General features: G+C 41.6%; 1 protein-coding gene across 2 annotated transcripts in view; it reads right to left on the bottom strand.

Annotated features, from left to right (window-relative positions):
- LOC138946215 (uncharacterized) overlaps positions 1-24,276 on the bottom strand; it is a 38,013-nt gene that overhangs the window by 4,381 nt on the left and 9,356 nt on the right. The window lies entirely within an intron of this gene.

The following is a 24,276-nucleotide window of genomic DNA, read 5'->3' as shown; positions in this document are numbered from 1 at the left end:
ATATTTGATGGTGAGTTGAAACGGCGGATATTTGATGGTGAGTTGAAACGGCGGATATTTGATGGTGAGTTGAAAAGGCGGATATTTGATGGACGATGTTCGGAAATAACTCTGTCAAGTTTGTATGGGTTCAGGACGAGTTGCTTTTCCTTGCTTTCATAAAAACGATGAGGCAAACTACACCAGGTTTTTATTAAATTATGAGTTTGCTGTGATATCATGGCGTTTATGACATATCCACTCCGTCATTTTGTCAGATAATGTCTTCCATCGTCAGCTTGTTGCAGGTGGGGTTGTGAGCAGCTGACAATGTAATCATGCGCGGGACATCATGTGTGCATGTTAGTTCCGCGCACTGTCATCTTAATAACTAGATTTAGAGGGACGAACAAAGCCCACCACTTTCCTTTCGCCGCCTCATTTTCTCTTGCCCGATCAGATCTGCGCGCACAACGAAACTCAACAGTGCGGGTTGTACATTTCGTGGTTTAGACGTTACGGCAGAAAAATTCTGTTCGCAGAAGAAATGCTTACAACACATGTGCGATTAATTTGCAACCCGAAGCTCATAACATGTATAACTGTTGAAAATGAGACAGTTCATAAATTAAGGTCTGCCCTATAAATAAAAGTATTCTATTGATATTAGGGAAGAAATAAAACTCTAAAGTCGTGAAGTGGCAATCGGCTCCTGGCCGCCATCTTTGATTTTCCCACGCGCAACCCACTCTTTGTACATTTTCTTTTAATAGATGATTGTCATTTGTTTTACCTCATGTCTGCCCTGCGTGTGATGGTGTGATCGTGACTGCTATAGTGTGGGCGCGTGTGTGTTGGTGTGTATGTCAGTGTATGTGTGGGCGTGTGTGTGTGTGTGTCAGTGTGTGTGTGGGTGTGTGTGTGTGTGTGCGTGATTTTACCAACACTACGCGAAATTCCTTGTGCTTTAAATGTTTTTTTAATGTCACTTGGCTCAATAAATACTGTATTCTGTATTCTGTATTCTGTAACCTAGGGACATGTATGCTACAAAAATCCAGTGAAAGATCGACTTTAGCGTCCACTCCAGACCTTAAAGTAGGAAGATATGAACAGTTGAAATAACAACTAGGTAACCTATATCCTATAAATTAAAGGTTTCCATACAGAAATAACCAAAACATGATTACAAAGTTAACGAAAGTAGATTCGTAGAATCGCCTAAATCAACGAAAGTCGTTTGTGTTTTTGGTGTGAATTTCGTTACGCCGACAACCGGAAATGACGTGTACGCAACATTTGTGATGTAGCACTTCCTTATATAGCACAAAACGAATGTGGTTGGTTGAAAAAAAGCTGTACTAAATAAGCCTAATTACTTCTGCGTATGGAGCTAGTGAATAAGACGCGAAAAGTTTAGTGTTCGAATCCTGGCCTCGCCTGGTGGGTTAAGGATGGAGATTATATATTTCAATCTCCCAGTGAGGTCAACGTATATGCAGACCTGCTAGTGCCTTATCTCCCTTCGTGAGAACACGCAAGCACAAGACCAAGTGTGCACTGAACAATTCCTGTGATACATGTCAGAGTTCGGTGGGTTATGAAAACAAGAAAATACCCAGCATGTATACCCCGAAATCGGCGTATGGATGCACACATGGCGGGGTGAAAACAGTCATACACGTAAAAACCCAGTCGTGCAAAATACACAAGCGTGCGTGGGAGGTTCAGCCCATGTACGCAGAAGAACAAAAAGACAATGTCTTGCGTCATGATAACAGGAATAACGTACGAGAGAGGAGGGAATTCAAATTTCAAAACTGAGTGTTTAGACAAATTGAGGAAACACCCCATACACCCCATACACCCCATACACCCCATACACCCCATACACCCCATACACCCCATACACCAACAACATAGTTACGTAAGCAAGTTTAAATAGAATGCGCCTCAACATCAAATCTTTAAGCAGGTCGACAAGCTGTCTGTTCATGTGTCAGACCAAACCCTTTTTAGAAAGTTTTTGAATACTAAGATAGAAAATAACGACGTTCCGGGAAACAAACGCATTATTTTTTTTAATTTTCTTTTGTTCTGTTGTTTCCTGAAACGATGAACGTATGTAAATCCGAATCTGAATTAGACGTTGTTGACACCTAACAAGGTGTAAACACACCTAATTTCGTCGCGAAAAGGAACTGAGGTTGTGAAGTGTTTTGAAGCTGTCATCTAAAATTAAGACACCATGATCTGTCAAAACATTTGCTGGATTAAAGTCTCCTTAGCATGCATCATGACTCAAATCCTACTGGATGAACTGGTTATAAAAGTGTCCTTAGCATGCATCATGACTCAAATCCTACTGGATGAACTGGTTATAAAAGTGTCCTTAGCATGCATCATGACTCAAATCCTACTGGATGAACTGGTTATAAAAGTGTCCTTAGCATGCATCATGACTCAAATCCTACTGGATGAACTGGTTATAAAAGTGTCCTTAGCGTGCATCATGACTCAAATCCTACTGGATGAACTCGTTATAAAAGTGTCCTTAGCGTGCATCATGACTCAAATCCTACTGGATGAACTGGTTATAAAAGTGTCCTTAGCGTGCATCATGACTCAAATCCTACTGGATGAACTGGTTATAAAAGTGTCCTTAGCATGCATCATGACTCAAATCCTACTGGATGAACTGGTTATAAAAGTGTCCTTAGCATGCATCATGACTCAAATCCTACTGGATGAACTGGTTATAAAAGTGTCCTTAGCGTGCATCATGACTCAAATCCTACTGGATGAACTGGTTATAAAAGTGTCCTTAGCATGCATCATGACTCAAATCCTACTGGATGAACTGGTTATAAACGTTGACGTGCGTAATAGACGAACTCGGGAAATAACTCTGTCGTGCTTATAAGGGCAGTGAAAGAGTGAGTACTCTTGATTTTAGTTGAGGCAAACTTTCAATTCTGTCTGCTGTCCACGTGTTTCAGACACACCCATCGCTGGCAACTGTTGTTGTTGTTGTTGATGATGTTGCTGTTGTTGTTGTAGTTGTTGTTGTAGTTGTAGTTGTTGTTGTTGTTGTTGTTTTTTTGTGGAGTGAAGACAAGAGAAAAGATGGACAAACAACATTGCAGAGGAGACTGAGAACAGCGTTGCGACAAGCCAGAAGATTGCCCACAACACGGCAGAGGGGGAGACAGCTGGTGCCCCTCTGGTCGTGGCCGCGGGTTACGGGATAGGTAAAAGGGAGTGAGTGAGAATGTGGCTTTATGTGGAAGGATGCTCTCATTGTGCCGCGTTAAAACCCGAACAGATGTATGTTGCTCAACATGATCGCTAACACGAGGAAAAACGTACCTTTAAGCATACGTAAACTCAAAATTGAATTTAAAAATAAACGTACGGATCATCACTCTCGTGATTGGTAAATAAATGAAAGGGTCTCCGCATCATGGTCGCGCATGAAAAACAGTACGCTGTTAAAAACTTGAAAACAACTAATAAAAGACTTATTTACGTTTCGATGCATAAATGGCCAGTAAAACATGTGTTGGAACGCGGGCAATAAAACCGAAAAAACTAAATAAGAAAGCAAAGACCCCAGTGACCATTCAACAATAAAGAGAAAATGTCAAACGGATTGTACATTTTCAACGTTAACCTTCTCTCATCTTGGCTTTGAGCTTGCAAGGCGGATGATCAAGAAAAGATGTCACCCGGCTGATATATTATGATGGGATTTTGTAAGTGGCAGATTAATTTCTGCTTAGTCGACAATTCTGATACCTGTCTGACAGCGGTAAACAATATGGAGCGATAGATTCCTATTATTCTGTCCTTGATCGAGGTTCTCAGCAGCAAATTATCCCCCTTTCCACGCGTAGGCAGACAGGTGAAGAAGAGAGATGGATACGCACGAATTACAACCCAAGGGTTGCTGCCCTTTGCAGAGTGTCGTATACTTGGGCGGTATGTGTACATAAGATATGATCTTGTCGGCACAAAAGGTTCCGTCAAATCTCAAGCTCTCCTGTCAACGTTGAAAATAAATACACCAACTCTCTGCGTCTCCTGTAAACTGATATTATCGCAGGTATAATATATTGTATCATATCATGATCTTACAAGTTCATAGTATCCTTCATTGGCTCTGTCGACGCCCGTTCGCAACCGCTTGCTTCCCTTTATATAATAAACCGGCCATATGGCGTCATCGCCCTAAACAATTGTTCAAAATCTGGAAAGCCGGTTTGAAGTTTATTTTGACAGAAGCCCGGCTGACGTCCTACCTACAGCTGCATGTTAGAAAGCCGGTTTGAAGTTTATTTTGACAGAAGCCCGGCTGACGTCCTACCTACAGCTGCATGTTAGAAAGCCGGTTTGAAGTTTATTTTGACAGAAGCCCGGCTGACGTCCTACCTACAGCTGCATGTTAGAAAGCCGGTTTGAAGTTTATTTTGACAGAAGCCCGGCTGACGTCCTACCTACAGCTGCATGTTAGAAAGCCGGTTTGAAGTTTATTTTGACAGAAGCCCGGCTGACGTCCTACCTACAGCTGCATGTTAGAAAGCCGGTTTGAAGTTTATTTTGACAGAAGCCCGGCTGACGTCCTACCTACAGCTGCATGTTAGAAAGCCGGTTTGAAGTTTATTTTGACAGAAGCCCGGCTGACGTCCTACCTACAGCTGCATGTTAGAAAGCCGGTTTGAAGTTTATTTTGACAGAAGCCCGGCTGACGTCCTACCTACAGCTGCATGTTAGAAAGCCGGTTTGAAGTTTATTTTGACAGAAGCCCGGCTGACGTCCTACCTACAGCTGCATGTTAGAAAACCGGTTTGAAGTTTATTTTGACAGAAGCCCGGCTGACGTCCTACCTACAGCTGCATGTTAGAAAGCCGGTTTGAAGTTTATTTTGACAGAAGCCCGGCTGACGTCCGACCTACAGCTGCATGTTAGAAAGCCGGTTTGAAGTTTATTTTGACAGAAGCCCGGCTGACGTCCTACCTACAGCTGCATGTTAGAAAGCCGGTTTGAAGTTTATTTTGACAGAAGCCCGGCTGACGTCCTACCTACAGCTGCATGTTAGAAAGCCGGTTTGAAGTTTATTTTGACAGAAGCCCGGCTGACGTCCTACCTACAGCTGCATGTTAGAAAGCTGGTTTGAAGTTTATTTTGACAGAAGCCCGGCTGACGTCCGACCTACAGCTGCATGTTAGAAAGCCGGTTTGAAGTTTATTTTGACAGAAGCCCGGCTGACGTCCTACCTACAGCTGCATGTTAGAAAGCCGGTTTGAAGTTTATTTTGACAGAAGCCCGGCTGACGTCCTACCTACAGCTGCATGTTAGAAAGCCGGTTTGAAGTTTATTTTGACAGAAGCCCGGCTGACGTCCTACCTACAGCTGCATGTTAGAAAGCCGGTTTGAAGTTTATTTTGACAGAAGCCCGGCTGACGTCCTACCTACAGCTGCATGTTAGAAAGCCGGTTTGAAGTTTATTTTGACAGAAGCCCGGCTGACGTCCGACCTACAGCTGCATGTTAGAAAGCCGGTTTGAAGTTTATTTTGACAGAAGCCCGGCTGACGTCCTACCTACAGCTGCATGTTAGAAAGCCGGTTTGAAGTTTATTTTGACAGAAGCCCGGCTGACGTCCTACCTACAGCTGCATGTTAGAAAACCGGTTTGAAGTTTATTTTGACAGAAGCCCGGCTGACGTCCTACCTACAGCTGCATGTTAGAAAACCGGTTTGAAGTTTATTTTGACAGAAGCCCGGCTGACGTCCGACCTACAGCTGCATGTTAGAAAGCCGGTTTGAAGTTTATTTTGACAGAAGCCCGGCTGACGTCCGACCTACAGCTGCATGTTAGAAAGCCGGTTTGAAGTTTATTTTGACAGAAGCCCGGCTGACGTCCGACCTACAGCTGCATGTTAGAAAGCCGGTTTGAAGTTTATTTTGACAGAAGCCCGGCTGACGTCCGACCTACAGCTGCATGTTAGAAAGCCGGTTTGAAGTTTATTTTGACAGAAGCCCGGCTGACGTCCGACCTACAGCTGCATGTTAGAAAGCCGGTTTGAAGTTTATTTTGACAGAAGCCCGGCTGACGTCCGACCTACAGCTGCATGTTAGAAACCCGTTTTGCTTTGTCCTGGGGACCTGCTCTCGTCTCGTCACTTCTTACGAGATTCAAAATGGTGCTAGTCCCATGTTTATGACTAACAACTAGTTAATCGAGACTACGCGTCACGTGACATGCCTCGAGAGCTGCAAAACGGGTGTGTCAAAATACTGGATCGGCTTTGGGATGCGGTTGATGAAAAGTAGTCTAAGAATTTCTCTCGTCGTATTTTGTTTTGCATTCGTCTAACGAAATAAAAGCGTAAACATGCCCGGAGAGAGAAGAGGATGTGACTGTTGTACTCAGGTGTCTTAAACAACAGACTGTACTGATCGTATTTTAGACAATCAAGCGTATCAAATACGGCGCAATCGTATGGGTTCCCAAGTCTGCCAGATCGCTAACGCTTGGACAAACGTACCTTTAAGCATGCGTAAATAAAAATTAAAATTAACGTACCGATAACCATTAACGTGACTGATACAGAATATATTTGAAAGGGTCTCAATGGGCCGCGCATGATAAAGAGAAAACTGTTAAAACAATAAAGACAAGTGCTAAAATACTAATTTACGTATCGTAAAAATGAGAAAAAGGTCTGGTGATATCATTTGGACCAATTTGTATATAACATTTCTCGAAGATCTATCCAGTAGTTTTCTGGGAATCGCTCTACACACACACACACACACACGCACGCACGCACGCACGCACGCACACACACACACACACACGTGCGCATGTACACACACACATAACAACAACAACTCCCATCAACACCCTCGTCTCTATTCCCAGTCTCTGAAAACATACAGTCAAAACTTAACTAAACTTAAACAACAACAACAACAACAACAACAACAACAACAACAACAACAACAACAACAACAACACACATAAAAACCCAACAATTGACAAACAAAACAAAAATCAAACCAAACTTAGGACGGTGTCCGTAAAAATGAACAGGTTAATAGGAAGAGAGTGGACGAATTCTGCGGGAGTGACATAACTTGCCAGCCGTAGTGTCAAAAAGGACGTGACGGAATATATGGCAAACGAGCTGAGCCATAATTCACCGCGCCTTACTTGACCATGAGACTGACACGATGGCTATGTTAGTGCTAACGCGGTGTCACACGAGCATTCTTTTCGCGGTTGACTCGGGCTGTCTCGAGGTGGCGCCGCGACTTGATGACCCGATGATGTATATCTTTGTTATACAGGGATTCGTTTGTTCGTTTGCAGAGTACTTGTTCGTTTAATTCCCTCGTATCCTCCATTATGTATGCATTAAGGGACATCGCTCGGATTTTGCATTCGTCTAACGAAAAAAAAGCGTAAAGATGCCCGGAGGATGTGACTGTTGAACTCAGGTGTCTTAATCTCTTCTTTCCTGTGTTTTGGGAGTGCTAGAGCTTTTTTGTCCAGAACATTTGCATTTTTTTTCCATTTGAATCGTTGATTCGTGAATTTTGAGCACTTCTGTGTTACTGTGTGCAGATGGGAGCTTTGAAGTCATGTCCTCTTAATCCCTGTACATCAGTCCCGTGTGATTCTACCTGCTGTGTGAATTATTTTGCTGAGGTGAAAAAAAAGCACGGAATGTGATCACTGCCCACGACTGACCCTCTTAGATCATCCCCCTCCCCCTCCCCTCCCCTCCCCTACTGCATTGACATACTCAGTCATGCATAACATAAAGCGTACTGGTTCACTGTTCACAACTTCATGATCATACACAGTCAATCACAAAGTTTCAGAAACTACCAACTCAAGTTGCCTTTTTTAACGTCTCGAAAGAAAGCACACTCTCCCACTGTTCACAGCCACATTAACATACTGAACAATGCCTAACATAAAGCGAACTGGTTCACTGTACAAGACTTCATTAACATACACATTCAATCACATTCAATCACACAGTTTCAGAAACTGCCAACTCAAGTTGCCTTTTTTGAACGTCTCGAAAAGTTGAAAAGCACACTGACTCTCCCACTATTTGCAACTACATTAACACACTCAACAATGCATCACTGCAGTTATCCCAAAGTGTCGATGCGAAGTTTATATGAGGCATTATGTGGGCGTAATAGAACATTTTGAGTGCTACAGAATCTGCGCAATGCCTTAATTTTGATAACAGGTACAAATTTTGTGATACTAGTTTGCAAATATTACTCAAATAAGTTTGCCATTTCAACTCTTGATCAATAGTAACACCCAATAATCTATGTTCCCTAACTTGCTGCACTTGAGTTGAACCAATTGACAGTTGTAATTGTAAAGGACTTAATTGGTGTTTTTGTCTCGTGGTTATCACCATACTCTTTGTTTTAATCGGATGAATGATCATTGCATTAGAAACGCACCACTCAGTGATTTCATCCACACTTGTTTGAAGAGAAGAGTTGACGGATTCCAAAGATTTTTGACTGGTGTGAACAGAAGAGTCATCCGCGAAGAACTCACATCTAACTTTTTCATCGGACACATGAAGAGGTAAATCATTTATATAAATACAGAACAAGATAGGTCCTAATACAGACCCTTGAGGGACACCACTCCTGACAAACTCGTTTGACGAAGTTTTACAGTTAATGGATACATACTGTTTCCGTTTTGAAAGATACGATTCAAAAAAGGCACAGGCGGAGTCGTCTTTTAAATAGCACTTTAATTTCTTTAGTAGAAGTGAGTGATCTACGAGAGAGAGAGAGAGAGAGAGAGAGAGAGAGAGAGAGAGAGAGAGAGAGAGAGAGAGAGAGAGAGAGAGAGAGAGAGAGAGAGAGACTCAGACTCAGACTCAGACTCAGAACTTTATTACAAAAGGATGAAGGTTTTAAGCAAAGCCTATTCTTCCAACCTGTCCTTTATACAACACATAAAGACAGACGCACATTAAAAATAAATTAAATCATATAAAATACAGAAATACATTGTATGGAATGCAACACAATGTGCATTTAAAGAATTACATAAGGAGAACTCAAAAATTACAAAATTACATTGACATAGTTATACCTTTCATTTGGGAATTAAGTTGCTCCGGTCAGCTACACATCCGTTAACACAAGTACAAAATGTTTAACAAAATAACAATCAAACAAGACATTTCATTCACGAATGATGTGTGAACGTGACTGAGAGAGAGAGAGAGAGAGAGAGAGAGAGAGAGAGAGAGAGAGAGAGAGAGAGAGAGAGAGACACACACATACACACACGCACACACACATACACATACACACACCCACCCACACACACACACACACACAAACACTCAAAGGCCCACACCCACACACATCCGGTGTTTTTAGGCATAATTACTTCATTCGGGGCTCATAATTGTTCAAATACGCTAATTGCTAGAAAACAGCCGTGATAACAAGTAAATCATGTGACAGTTAAGTGACAGGGCAGAAGCTCAGTGTTGTAAATTTAACTCCTTGAACGCCATACTCGCATTAAAAAAATGATGATTTTAATTTTTTGCACGGGATAAGTGTATTTCAAATGTTATTGTTAATTGTTGTAATGAATCTGGGCTAATTGTGGGTTTTTTCTCCCTCTCTCTCATGTTTTCGACCTTTGATCGAGTACGAAACGTTTGTAAAAAACACACCAAACAGGCACACCAAAACAATCAACAAAACATATTTGGGAGGGACCGTTTGACGATTACAAGAGTTATAACCAAGCAACATTCTTGCTTAATTACTCAGCTCTCGCATAGCTTAAGTGTCACGCCCAGTTTCAAAAAACAAAGGAATGCCTGTCACGCATAGTTTCTCCATGCAAAGAGCGACAAGACAAAGGGAGCTCACTCCATGTTGACGAGACAAAGGGACGCCACTCCTTTCATTTGTTTTTCTGAAGATAAAGACGCTATCGTTTTTCTTCCTGGGTGTGAGAGGTAATGGCAGAGTAGATAAGGAGTAGATTATTATTTGTTAGGTTTGGGAGGCGTGATTTAACCTTTACCGAGCTTCGTGGGTCGTGGACGACCCAGAGCCTCACAAAATTGTCTTTATCTCTAAAACTATTTGGAGTTTTTAATTGAGACTTCAGGTAATCTCCAATCACCATACAACCATCCCAGTGCCCAACTTTTGAAAGATTATCTTTGTAAACAAACAAATAAACGATGACGTAATTTGAACTACACAGTCCGGATGATGTGGGTCGTGGACGACCCATATGGAATGACGTGAGGAATTTTACGCTGTTTATCCTTATTCGGATGGCGTGGGTCGTGTACGACCCATACTCTGCAAAGAGGCGGCAAAACGTTTATCCCTATTCGGATGGCGTGGGTCGTGTACGACCCATACTTTTTACGTTGAATCCTTCTTTGGAAAGTATGGGTCGTACACGACCCACTCAGGCATGGGGTAAGCGCAAGCTCTCATGCTTCAAAATGAAGCGTTAGACAACAGTGTATTACTTTACAGGGAAACGCGACTAAATCATATCGCTTTAGATTAAAAGTCTGCTGTGCACCTGTGCAACTGCACACAATGTTAGGTTTTTATCAGTCGCTAAGCTCTTCTGTAGGCAAACACATTTTAAGTGCAAGCGCGACTGCACACAATGTTCAGTTCTATCAGTCGCAAAGTTCTTCTGCAGGCAAGTGCCTTTAAAGTGCAACATGAGAATTAACAGTCAAAATTGTGCATCCTGTAGACAATATCTTCCTATTGTCTGAGATCTTAACTCAGAAGATCTCTATCATTCCCATGCCTGAATTCATCAAAGGAATGATAATCAAAACTCATGAGATTATGTACAGGTAAAAGGGTATTAATACAAATGAAGACTAGCAAAATATCAGAGTATGAAAATGCATGTGACAAACAGAGTAGAACCAGTAGAGTGACACAGGACAGAATACATAACATGACTGGCTCACACAAAGCCAGACAAAAGACAGGGAAGGTAAGCCATGTACCTGTGTATCAGGGGCGGACCTAGGGGAATGGATACATTTTTGGAATCAGTAAATGATAAGGAACAGAGAAATGATAATTGTATGTGTCTTCTTCAAACAATAGAGAAAGTCGCTATTTAACGGTTTTCTTAATTTATAGCCCATTTTTCAATCAAACTTAACAAAACTTTATATTTTCGGATACAGGAGGCAATACATAATACAATGATGTCTCCTTTGTGACTCAAATATCGACTTTTAAGAAATCGACAAAATTGGCTAATTTTGAGTGAACATTTCAGAAACGAATTTTGATGGTGCCAAGCTGAAATGCAATCCCATAGTCCGCACTAAGTCGAAGATCATGTGACGAAAATTTCAAACAAATTGATAAAAAAAACTGTAGCCGTGAGAGTGCCACCTCAACCTTTGCAAACGGTCCAATATGACGTCATCAAATAGCCCTATCAAAATTCGGAGAAATGTTCCCTTAGGAAATGCCCTGAAAAATGTATGTATCTTCATGAACATCCGTCGGGTAGTTTTTGAGAAATGCTTGGCACACACATACACACACATACACATACATCGGGAGACAACCCCTGCTCTCCGCTCTCGTTAAAACATTCAATCATTACTTGTTTAGGGTTAGGGTTAGGGTTAGGGTTAGAATAAAAAGGAAAAACACACACACAATAACGATATCTTGCTGATTGTAATGGGACTAACGCAAAAAAACCAAGAAATTCCTCCGAGGTAGGAAAAACACCCCCGTCCTTACCATTCTCACTGCCACCAACTGAGAAGGTTATTTCCCTTTGACCATTAATATGTCCCTCTATAAGTCCTTGTAGAATCTTAATCCACCAATAACTCCCTAACCGTGTGTTTGACTGGTCCCAATTTTTGTAAGGACCGTCTCAGGAATGTATAGAACCTGTTCACCAATTTGGTGACGATCGGTCCGTTCATTCTTGAGATCTATATGCGAACACAAACACACAAACAAACAAACACATGGACCGAATCCTATACACACCCCTATACCGGGGGTGTAATTATTATAAATAAAAACCACCACCCTGAGCAAAGAGCCCAGACAGAAGATGTGAATGATAAACGCGCAGACACAGGGAAAGCGACACAAACAGGACAGGGTCGACTGAAAAATACTTCAGCGTGGCGACGGTCTCGGCTTGGTCTGCCCTCTGGGTTAGCAGAGACAAAAATAAAAATGGAAGTCATTTTTCTTGCCAAGCCTTGCGAGGTACATTCTCCTACAGCAGTAAAACATCTTCTGATGCCTGTTCTTTTAATCCAAGAGAGCTTACAAGAAAACAACATCTACATCATGTCAAAGGCTTTGCGAAGATATTAACAAACCAACAAACAAAACAGACAGGAAACAAGTTAGCAAACCTACAAAGACAGGAGAGTCAAAGAAAGAAAGACAGAAATACAGATAGATACAAAGAAAGAAAGAAAGACAGAAATGCAGATAGATACAAAGAAAGAAAGAAAGAAAGAAAGAAACAAGTCGCGTAAGGCGAAATTACTACATTTAGTCAAGCTGTGGAACTCACAGAATGAAACTGAACGCACTGCATTTATTCACATGGACCGTAGTCCGCCGCTTGTGCAAAACGGAGTGAAACTGACGAGCCTGTTTAGCGCGGTAGTGGTTTCGCTGTGCTGCATAGCACGCTTTTCTGTACCTCTCTTCGTTTTAACTTTGTGAGCGTGTTTTTAATTCAAACATATCATATCTATATGTTTTTTGAATCAGGAACCGACACGGAATAAGATGAAATTGTTTTTAAATCGATTTCGAAAATTTAATTTTGATCATAATTTTTATATTTTTAATTTTGAGAGCTTGTATTTAATCCAAATATAACATATTGATATGTTTTTGGAATCAGAAAATGATGTAGAATAAGATGAACGTAAATTTGGATCGTTTTATATAAAAAAAGTCTTACAATTTTCAGATTTTTAATGACCAAAGTCATTAATGAATTTTTAAGCCACCAAGCTGAAATGCAATACCGAAGTCCGGCCTTCGTCGATGATTGCTTTACAAAAATTTCAATCAATTTGATTGAAAAATGAGGGTATGACAGTGCCGCCTCAACTTTTAAAAAAAGCCGGATATGACGTCATCAAAGACATTTATCGAAAAAATGAAAAAAATTCCCCCTCTATGTTAAAACATTTAGTCAAAACTTGACTAAATGTAAAAAGACCACACACGCACAAATAAACAAATCTCACTCGTTAAAAAACGAGAGTCCGCGAGAGTTGCAGCCAACACACGCAGCAGAATTAAACAAACGCAAAAGCCAGAAAAGAACCAATCAATTTGAACGTGTGTTTGCGCGTGCCCTCTCTCAGAATAGTGTGTGTGTGTGTGTGTGTGTGTGTGTGTGTGTGTGTGTGTGTGTGTGTGTGTGCGCGCGCGTGTGTGTGTGTATGTGTGTGTGTGTGTGTGCGTGCGTGCGTGCGTGTGTGTGTGTGTGTGCGTGCGCACGTGTATATGGGAAAAAGAGTGTAAGTAAATGAAATAGAGAAGAGCGTCAACGACACACAGACACACAGACTGGGTCATGGCGGTAGGGTATATATATTACCGCTGACTCCGGTTAAACCCAGCTTCCACGTGTACAAGTTTAATTCCGTGTTTGAAGACCTTTTCGGATTTTTCTGTCTTGAAAAAAGGGCCCCGTCATCTGTCTGTTGAGGGAAAGTTTCTATCATGTACGCCAAGGCTTACCGAGCGTCAACGAGATGTCACAGGCGTTTTCATCAACATCATAGGAGATTATACCGACCTGCAGACTCTAAACAACAGCTGACAGGACATTTAAAGACACACAAGTGAAGAAGCTCCTTTGAAGAACGTTTCTGGGGAATATAAGCTAAAAAAGTGTAAGGTACAATAGCCGACAGGTTTTAACAAGTAACATGAAGCGATATAAAAACCTTTAGTCAGTCGGTATCAAACTGAAAGATCAACACCACAAACCAGTCGTCCCCAAGACTACGAGATACATTTAGATAGTCTCGGCTAACAATACCGAGACAGATCACGCTCGCCTCCGCGAAGCATGCGACCGTATAGTACTTACTGAACCTATTTTCTGTAATTCTGAGCACATTGTTAGAGTGAACGTGACATATCTATATATTTTTTAATTCAGGAGAAGACGAGGAATACAATGCAGTCATTGTTTAATCCGTTACTAAAATTCGATATTAATGACAACTTTCATGAGCAAACTAATTGATTAATGTTTAAGATTTCGAGCTGAAATGCAAAACTATAGTTCGGACTTCGTCGAAGATTGTTTTACCAAATGTTGAATCCATTTGGTTGAAAAATGAGAGAGTGACAGTGCTGCCTCAACTTTCACAAACACCCGGATATGACGCCATCAAAGACATCTATCCAAAAAATGAAAAATAAGTCTGGGGATATTATACCCAGGAACTCTCATGTCAAGTTGTATGAAGATTGGTCCAGTTTCCTCGGAATCTGAAACTTGACTACATGTAAAAATACCAAAGTGAAGAAGCTCTTTTAGGAAGAAGGTTTGTAGAGAATGTAAGCGTCTTTCGAGGTAACATCGCTGTGCTGATTTAGGGACACGACAGCTATGATAAAATCGAACATACTCCGTAACCATGCTTATCGACAATAATTATAGCCGACAGGAATTTTAAAGACACAGAAATGACCCCCCCCCCCCCCCCTTATGCAAGAAGGTTTCTGGGGAATTTAAGCTAAAGAAGTTCAAGGTACATTTGCTGTGCTGTACTATAGGTACACAACTGCTATGATAAAATCGAACATACTCTGTAACTATGCTTATCGAAAATATAGCAAATAGAAAATGTAAAGATACAGAAGTGAAGAGACCGGAAGAAGATTTCTCGAGAATTTAAGCTAAAGAAGTTCAAGGTACAATCGCTGTGCTGATTTAGGGACACAACAGCTGTGATAAAATCGAGCATACTCTGTTACTATGCTTACCGACAATAGCCTCCAGGCAATTTAAAGATATTAGAGGGAAGAAGCCCTTTTAGGAAGAAGGTTTCTGGGGAATTTAAGCTAAAGAAGTTCAAGGTACATTCGCTGTGCTGTTTTTAGGTACACAACCGCAATGATGAAAATAGAACATACTCCGTAACCATGCTTACCGACTGACATTATTTTCATTGCGTACACAAAATAATTTAAAGGTATTCGTGGCGTGGTGTCTCACGATGGACGATGTTCTAAAATAACTCGGTTGGGGTTGCATGGGTTGTGAAAGAATGACTACTCTTGCCATTTGTGAGGCAAACTTTCCCACGTGACATTATAGGCCAGGAACTAGCGAGGGGGTGAATCAGAACACGTGGACAAAGAGCACGTGCGCAAAGTTAGCTTCAATAAAAGCAGCAGTATTCACTCTGTCCCAACACATGCAAACCCGACAGAACTTTTTACAGAGTTCGTCCATTACCAGCCCCAAACGACAGTATATAGTGTGTAGGGGCGATTTGAGACAGTTATTTTGGACACGAGTGTCCTTTTAAGGGGACATTGTCCGTCGACAAAAATGCATTGCTTGAGAATATGTTTTTTATTCATTTATTTTCGTTTTTAATCTAATTCTTCCGTGGTTTGCAACGCAATTGTGTCTTACAGTGTAAACATTCTGCAACGGATGAGGGGTCAACCTTCCTCAAGCAAAGAAGAGAAAGAAGACATTACTTATAGTTATAAATAAAACGTGTAAACAGAACTAGGTACGATAAAGTCACAAGTCTTTGGCTCAAAGTCTGTGAACAAATAACAGACACACCAGACAGTAACTAAAACAATAACTGGAGGATGACTTCTGTCTTTCATGTTTGTGGAAAAACTGCTCTCCGTCTATAGTTAATACTTCTTTGACTCTGTTATTTGTTAACTTCTTCTATACATTTGTCTGCTGTAAGGTATAACTTTGTATTTGTAGCCTATATTACATGGAATAGGATATACACTGTGAGTAATTCGGCGCTTTTTACAAACTGTAAAATGGCTATAGTCTGAAGAGATAACGCAATTTATTCCCCCCTCTGCTTCTTTCTCTCTGTAAACGTGTAGGGCTAGTTATTGTTCGGTAACTTACATGACAACCAAAATCACTTACCCAACAACGGGCCTGAATCCTCGATAGCTCACAGGTTGATGAGCTAGACTTTGAGGGAACTACTTTAGCGATTGAAAAGTTCCGAACCCTCCAATGTACGAAATATACATCTCTAGACCAAACAATACAAACATACTGCATTTAAACTGGCAACTACAGGCTTGGACACATTAATCTCCATATAAAATCCATGAGTTTAGTTGTTTTCTAAATCCAAATCTAACGATCAGTGTGCAGAGAAACTCGCTTTTAGATCTCTTATGAGTGCAAGCAAACTCCCAAGGCAAGTAACTCTTGTACTCTGCCTAGCGACAAGAGTAGTTCCCCTTCCAAATTTTCTGAACTGAGTTGCTTGGACAAAAGACTGCAATCCGACGGTTAGTTTTCGACAATATTTCATTTTATAAACAGATCACACGCAACCAAATGCACACATCTCATCAATTTAAAGAACATACAGCGGTTTCATACACTATTTTGCCCCAGAAAACTGAACTTCATACAGTTTTTAACGTTGGAACACGGGTGCAAAAGTTCGTCTGCTTGTCCCATTCGAAGAAAGAACATTTCCAAAGCGATACCAAAACATGAACAGAACACACACTATCTGCCTTTATCGCCACAGCAGAATAACAACATAACTGTGTACTTGATTTTAGTCCAAAACAGGGTAACAACATAACTGTGTACTTGATTTTAGTCCAAAACAGGGAAACTGACAAGAAGTGTTAACAGAATTGATTGATTTTTCCTGAACTATACAACCGCACATTATTCAATCGCCTGCGCAGGTAGACTGGTTGAGTGAATAGGATTCGATCACACTTTCGCACAAAAACTCCTCTTTTCTTAGAATAACTGAAGAAAGGAGGAATAAAGAGGTTATATACCTCGTCTCAGTGATTATTTTAATAAATAATGGTCTCAGTTCGCGGTCAGGACTCGGCATGTCACCTCCACGTAAAAGCTGAAAATCGGATAAAGAACATTACGAGATGGTTGTGCACTCGTTTGAGACAAACGAATACAGCGACACAGAAGTGTTTCCCTAATAAGGAAGTACGAACAATCCCAAAAATTAACGTCAAATCAGCATTATTCATAGCCTTTTGACTACGTGCTTAAAGTACCTTAATAAGGATAGCAAACGGTCAATACAAACGGTCAATACATGGGGGCCCGGTAGCTCAGTTGGTAGAGCACTGGACTTGTGATCGGAAGGTCGCAGGTTCGAATTCGGGCCGGGACGGACACGGGTCAACTTTATGTGCAGACCCAGAGACGGAAGCCATGTCCCACCCCCGTGTCATCACAATGGCACGTAAAAGACCTTGGTCATTCTGCCATAAGTGCAGGTGGCTGAATACACCTAAACACGCAGACACCTGGGTAGCGCGACTCCGTTGCTGCTAGCTTTCCACTGGGAGGAAGCGACCCGAATTTCCCAGCGATGGGACAATAAAGTAATGAAAATGAAAATGAAAGTGAAATAACATAATTATAGCTTATTATAGCACAGAACAATTCAAACAAAAACTTTAGCGTTTACAGATCCGGACTGTTGCATTCGAAAATTATTTGAAAGGGTGTGTATTTCGCTATTTTACATCTGTGCATTCAGCTTTTTTTTTTCTAATCTGTGGATATCATTTCATATGCCCAGTGGCGTTTCTGTGTCATGGCCCAAAACACGCAGAATACTATGGGACAAATTGTTGCACGTTGAGGCTAGGCAGCAGACATTAACTCATGACTGAGCCTCAACAATCATCTTCACACACATAAAAGACGGGACCCCGTGCCCTCCCCATTACTGTACGTACACGACCAAGGTGTCGAAGCTGGCTTGATGTGGCAGGTAACGGATAGCAACGATAACTTCAGATGACTCGATGCACTTTTTAACCAGGTAACTGATAGCAACGATAACTGCAGTTGACACGAGAAAACTCTTCCCGGATGTTAAAGCTAGCCTGAGCTTGTAACTTTTAAGGATGAAAGTCGCTTGTTCATTTCAATGCCTTGGTTCCGCATGCCTCTGCCTTGTTATGTTGCACAGTCGTTTCGTCTATACTAACAGTGCCTGCCTCTCCTTGTTTCTCAGATCTGACGTCATACCTCAGAACTTTCGCAAAGGTGCATGAATTTGGAGGATTGGTTTGTATGCAGACCCTCAAGAAGAACAAAGTGCAACAACAAAAACAAGAACGTTGAGAACGACGAGACCAAAAAGAAGAAGAAGAAGAAGAAGAAGAAGAAGAAGAAGAAGAAGAAGAAGAAGAAGAAGAAGAAGAAGAAGAAGAAGAAGAAGAAGAAGAAGAAGAAGAAGAAGAAGAAGACACCCGTGACACACACTTTATTTGCTTCTCACAAGGAAGTATTCACTGGGCGAGAAGGGTTCAGATGGCGAATCAGCCTCTTGGGGGATGTTATTCCAGAGGCAGATCGCAGACGGAAAGAACCACGTTTTGTGGGAGTCGGTTCGGGACTGGGGAACCTGTAGTCGGGTGGTGCGCCCCCTGCAGATTGTATGCATCAATGTGCATGATCTGGCCTGTAACGATGTAGAGCGTCAGACGTCTCGAGAGAGCGCCATCTGAACCCTTCTCACAAGCATGAAGGGCCAGTCAATACTTCCTTGCGAGAAGCAAATAAATAGGAATTTCGCAGAAATGTATTTTAAACTACTAGGGATTAACGTCGCCTGTAGGGCCTATTTAGGCCTTTAGCTCCCACGGCTGTCGCTACGCTGAGTGAATCAGCAAGTTCACGTGCGCGTGTCGCTGTGTACTCAGGCCTGTGTCCACTGCGTCAGTTCGCTGCCAAACTCACGCGAGTGCGCACACAAACATTTTTGAGCTGGGGGGTTGCCGGACGAGGCCACGAAGGCGGGGCCGTCGGGCGGGGCGTGGGGGGTAAGCCTGAAAGCTTGGACAATCGCAGCGACCGGGCAGAGCAGAGCACAGGGCATCCTCCTGAAAGTCAGTGTCAAAGTGCGATTTTTGAACTGAATAACCTTGGACCAACTAATGGTGATGCGCACAGGGTCTGGGTAGAACACACAGTCTTGTCTTCTCAAGTGTTTGGTTTTGTCAAACTTGCTCGCTGACGGCGCGAGTACATTGGACCGACTAAGCATGCCGAAAAACATCACCAGGCATGCGGCCCACACTGAACAGTCAAAAGGGGAGCTAAGGTCCAGCTGAGATCTGATAGTCTGTAACAGCTCTGTTTTTTACAGAAGGACAAGGAATTCTGTGTTGACAAAGACATGAGACATAACTTGTTAAACAATGGATGGAAAAGTGTGGTTCACAAAATGACATTGAATAAATTAAGAGGCGACTGCCTCCTTTTTGTCATTTTTCCTTTGATATTTCTGTAGCACGTTGAGGAAACAGGAAACTCGTGACGGCTGAACAAGGTAACTCCTGTCTCCTCAAGTCGTGTTCATTTCTCTTTGTGTCAATTTCAATATACATTCTTTCTGAAAAAAAGATAATGCAAGCCATATTCAATCTGTCATCGATGTCAAGGCATCTTTTCAGCTGGATACGTTAGTATTTGATATTTGGTTTATCTTCTTATCCTTGAGTAATTCCCGTAAGGAAATAGACGTTTTCCGAAAATAACTCTGTCAGGATTTTCAGCGGTCTGGTACAGTAAGAGCCCCTGCACCTCGGACAAGGTTTTCAAAACGAGGCGGAGCATGTTCCACGCTTCCGGTCGGCTTTATCCTGCGATCGGTACGAACAACTACCTCTGATGTGTATCTTATGCATCGTGCGCTACATATGATACATGTACCATTTTCTTGGGAAAATATAAAAATCGGAGCCACGAATCGCCACCGATGGCTTGCTGATCACTGGAAGCACGTGTGTTTTCCTAAACTCACGCGACCTCAAGCCAAACCCAAGTGACGGCCCTCAAAACACGTTGTGTGATCTTTATCGTGCGCACTCGTGCACACGAGGGTGTTGAGACACCGAGGAGAGTCTCCTCAAAGTTGACTCTGGGAATCAAATCCCTCGCCGAACGTGGGGGTCGAACCCACGCCGACAGCAACACACTGGTTTAAAGCCAGCGCCGCTACTTACTCAGCTACCCCCCCCCCCCCTTAAAATATACAAAAAATCAACTGTGCAAGGTGCGAGCGTTTGGTTGAATTAATGCCAAAATTAGGCCTAAAAAAAAATAGGTGTGGTTACGGTAACCCGACCTACCCTATTTTTAGGGGCCTATCCTATAACTTTTTATTACATTTGTCAAAAAAAAAAAAAAAAAAAAAAAACGAGTGCAAAAAACGCAATGAAAGCGAAAGCGCCCGAGTCGCACACTTATTTCCCTGTCAAGTAGGTTTAATTTGAAAAAAAAGTTAAAAAAAAAAGTGATTGCCTACCTACCTACCCTATTTTTTGGGCTATACCGTAACCACACCTATTTTTTTGTGGGCCTTACCATCATTAACAATCTGCCAAATTAATGATATACGATACCGATACATGCCCAGCCTGGCGGTGACCTACATAGGAATTGACACAATGTTTACGCCATTATATTCACGATACATAACAAGACGTCTCATGTTGACCCTCTCTTTCAAAGTGAAATCTCTGAAGTCAAAAGCCAAGCAAAATTCGAAAAGACGTCATTCCAGGCTCTTTCGTGGGATAAGACCATCCTTCCACTTGGTCACATACACAACATTAACACAACATTAACACAACATGAACACAACATTAACACAACATTAACAGCCTGTGTGCTCTCTGTGCACAGTGGAGGGATGGTCGAATACCTGTCCAGATCTGAGACAGTGAGGCGAACTGTTTTCACTAGGCGGAGCGGGCCTTTAACTAAGAGCTATCACTAGGCGGAGCGGGCCTTTAACTAAGAGCTATCACTAGGCGGAGCGGGCCTTTAACTAAGAACTAACATGTTAACAACACATGGTAACAATCAAAACCGAAATAAATCAGCACATAGACTCTTCAAGGCTGATAAAGGTATGATAAAATACATTAGCTTGGATTGAAGTAGAAAAACTCTATTAAAATTATTTTCCTAAGCCGTTAATGATTTGTGAGTACAAACGAACTGATACAGGGCTACCGCCCAATGTCAAACCTCATACTGTTGAGTCAGTTGATCCCTGAATTTAAAAGCAACTTTCGTAAGAGCATAAAAGTCAGACCATCTTATCTACACATTTGAAATCTTTTCTCCCAAGTAAATGTACACCAAATATGAAGTAATTTGTTGAGCACGTTTAGAACACATCTTTATGGGTGACATTTTGTGGTCACCTATTACAATTATGTTCACAAGAAAAAGGTTTGCTGCAATGGCCTTGAGTATCACATAAACCACATACTTCCCTAATGAATGCATGCCCGACAAATCACAGACAAAATACAAAAAGTGACGGTGACAAGCTTTCGTTGTAGTACCCAATATTGACGGACTGTGTGATGATATCTTCTGCTATGGTCTGTTGAGACAGTGATATCAAAATCGAGACAGGATGTCGAGATTTTGATATCACTGTCGAAACAGACCAATAGCAGAAGATATCATCACACAGTCAGTCAATGTTAGATATATTGCTAATTCTCTGGAAATTTTGTATTTACTGTAAAGAAATTACAAATGTATTTGTCTCAGTTTTGGCTCTTCCATATCCCTCCCTCTGATTATTATTTCTTTTTGTTCACTCTTTTCTTGTACTTTTCAGTATTTAAAAATGTCTTTTCTTTCAAAAAGTCTTTAGTCACTTGCTCAACTAAATTCTGGGATAATTACATTTTCATATATATTTGTTTGTTTTTAAATGTAGGTGTTTTTGTTTTTGAAGTGGGGAAACAATAAAGAGGTCGTCGATATCACTTTTACAATGAGCTCAGTTTTGCCCAATTGACCAATGGAAATCCACGTAACATAGGAAATAGCAATATAATGAGTTATTTGACAATGACTTGTATGAACCGCTTTGTGCTAGCTCGGCAGACACTGCCATCCTCACCACAAGTTTATCTAATAAACGCATGACTTACAAATGATATATCATACATGAGTACATGCGACGCGTTTGTACTACAACATGAACTATTGGAACGGACACTTGAATGGCTCGCATTGTTCCCTTTGGGTGGACTGATCACGCTTATGTCAGCAGGTTTGAAAAACGGGCCACTTTTATTGAATTAATAGCGCATTCTTTTTTATATATATATTTTTTTTAGCGCATTCTTAAGCAAATTCATCATATGCTATGAAACAGGCTTGCAAGCAAAAGAAAAAGTGTAATTCCAGTCATTGACATTTACGGATTTGATAAGAAAAGCAACAACAAATTATAAATGTAAGTGAAGCATCTGTTTGTCTGTCTGTCATGTTGTCTTTCTCTCTGACTGTCTGTGTGTTTGTGTGTCTGTGTGTCTGTCTGTCTGTCTGTCTTACCGTATTCACACGTAATTCCATCTGTCATGTTGTCTTTTTCTCTGTCTGGCTGACTGAAAACATGTTTGTCCTATGTATGTCTGTCTCTTTTCTTGCCACTCTCTGTGTCTGTATACAGTGCAGATTACCATCATTCTCTGTGTCTGTATACAGTGCAGATTACCATCATTCTCTGTGTCTGTATACAGTGCAGATTACCATCACTCTCTGTGTCTGTATACAGTGCAGATTACCATCATTCTCTGTGTCTGTATACAGTGCAGATTACCATCATTCTCTGTGTCTGTATACAGTGCAGATTACCATCATTCTCTGTGTCTGTATACAGTGCAGATTACCATCATTCTCTGTGTCTGTATACAGTGCAGATTACCATCATTCTCTGTGTCTGTATACAGTGCAGATTACCATCATTCTCTGTGTCTGTATACAGTGCAGATTACCATCATTCTCTGTGTCTGTATACAGTGCAGATTACCATCATTCTCTGTGTCTGTATACAGTGCAGATTACCATCACTCTCTGTGTCTGTATACAGTGCAGATTACCATCATTCTCTGTGTCTGTATACAGTGCAGATTACCATCATTCTCTGTGTCTGTATACAGTGCAGATTACCATCACTCTCTGTGTCTGTATACAGTGCAGATTACCATCATTCTCTGTGTCTGTATACAGTGCAGATTACCATCATTCTCTGTGTCTGTATACAGTGCAGATTACCATCATTCTCTGTGTCTGTATACAGTGCAGATTACCATCATTCTCTGTGTCTGTATACAGTGCAGATTACCATCATTCTCTGTGTCTGTATACAGTGCAGATTACCATCATTCTCTCCACCTACCCCCCCCCCCCCCCACACACACACACACATACAAACGAAGACACTTCCATCATTGTTCACCAACTCGACATGGTCGACACGCTTTAACATGTCAGGTGTAATTACCTTTTCGTGACAATATTTAAACGTAAATCTTGATTCGTAACTTTTCCAAGCGTACTTTCTAAAAACTCATCCGGTGAGAAAATGTGTGTGTGTGTGTGTGTGTGTGTGTGTGTGTGTGTGTGTGTGTGTGTGTGTGTGTGTGTGTGTGTGTGTGTGTATATATGTGTGTGTGTGTGTGTGTGTGTGTATCTGTGTGTGAGTGTGTGTGTGTATATGTTTGTGTGTCTGTGTTAGTGTGTGTGTGTGCATGTGTGTATGTGTGTGAGTGTGTGCGTGCGTGTGTGTGTGTGTGAGTGTGTGTGTGTATGTGTGTGTGTCTGTGTGTGAGTGTGTGTGTGTATGTGTGTGTGTGTGTGTGCCTGTGTGCGGTGTATGTGTGTATGTGTGTGTGTGTGTGTGTGTGTGTGTGTGTGTGAGCGTGCGCCCACGCGCGCGCGCGCGTGTGTGTGTGTGTGTGTGTGTGTGTGTATGTGTGTTTGTGTGTTTGTGTGTGTGTATGACGTAAATCCAAACACGTAACGTTTCGAAGGGTTCCTAGTGTGAACTGTTTGCTGCACTTTAAATGTGTGTGTGTCTGTGTGTAAAACATACATTCTCGCACGTAACACTTTTTGGACTCATCTATCACCAAGAGAGGCAGAGCGCT

Source organism: Littorina saxatilis, linkage group LG13, assembly GCF_037325665.1.
Source record: "Littorina saxatilis isolate snail1 linkage group LG13, US_GU_Lsax_2.0, whole genome shotgun sequence".
Lineage (NCBI taxonomy): Eukaryota > Metazoa > Mollusca > Gastropoda > Littorinimorpha > Littorinidae > Littorina > Littorina saxatilis.
Note: the sequence above shows the minus strand (reverse complement) of the source record. Positions and strands in the feature narration are given on the sequence as shown.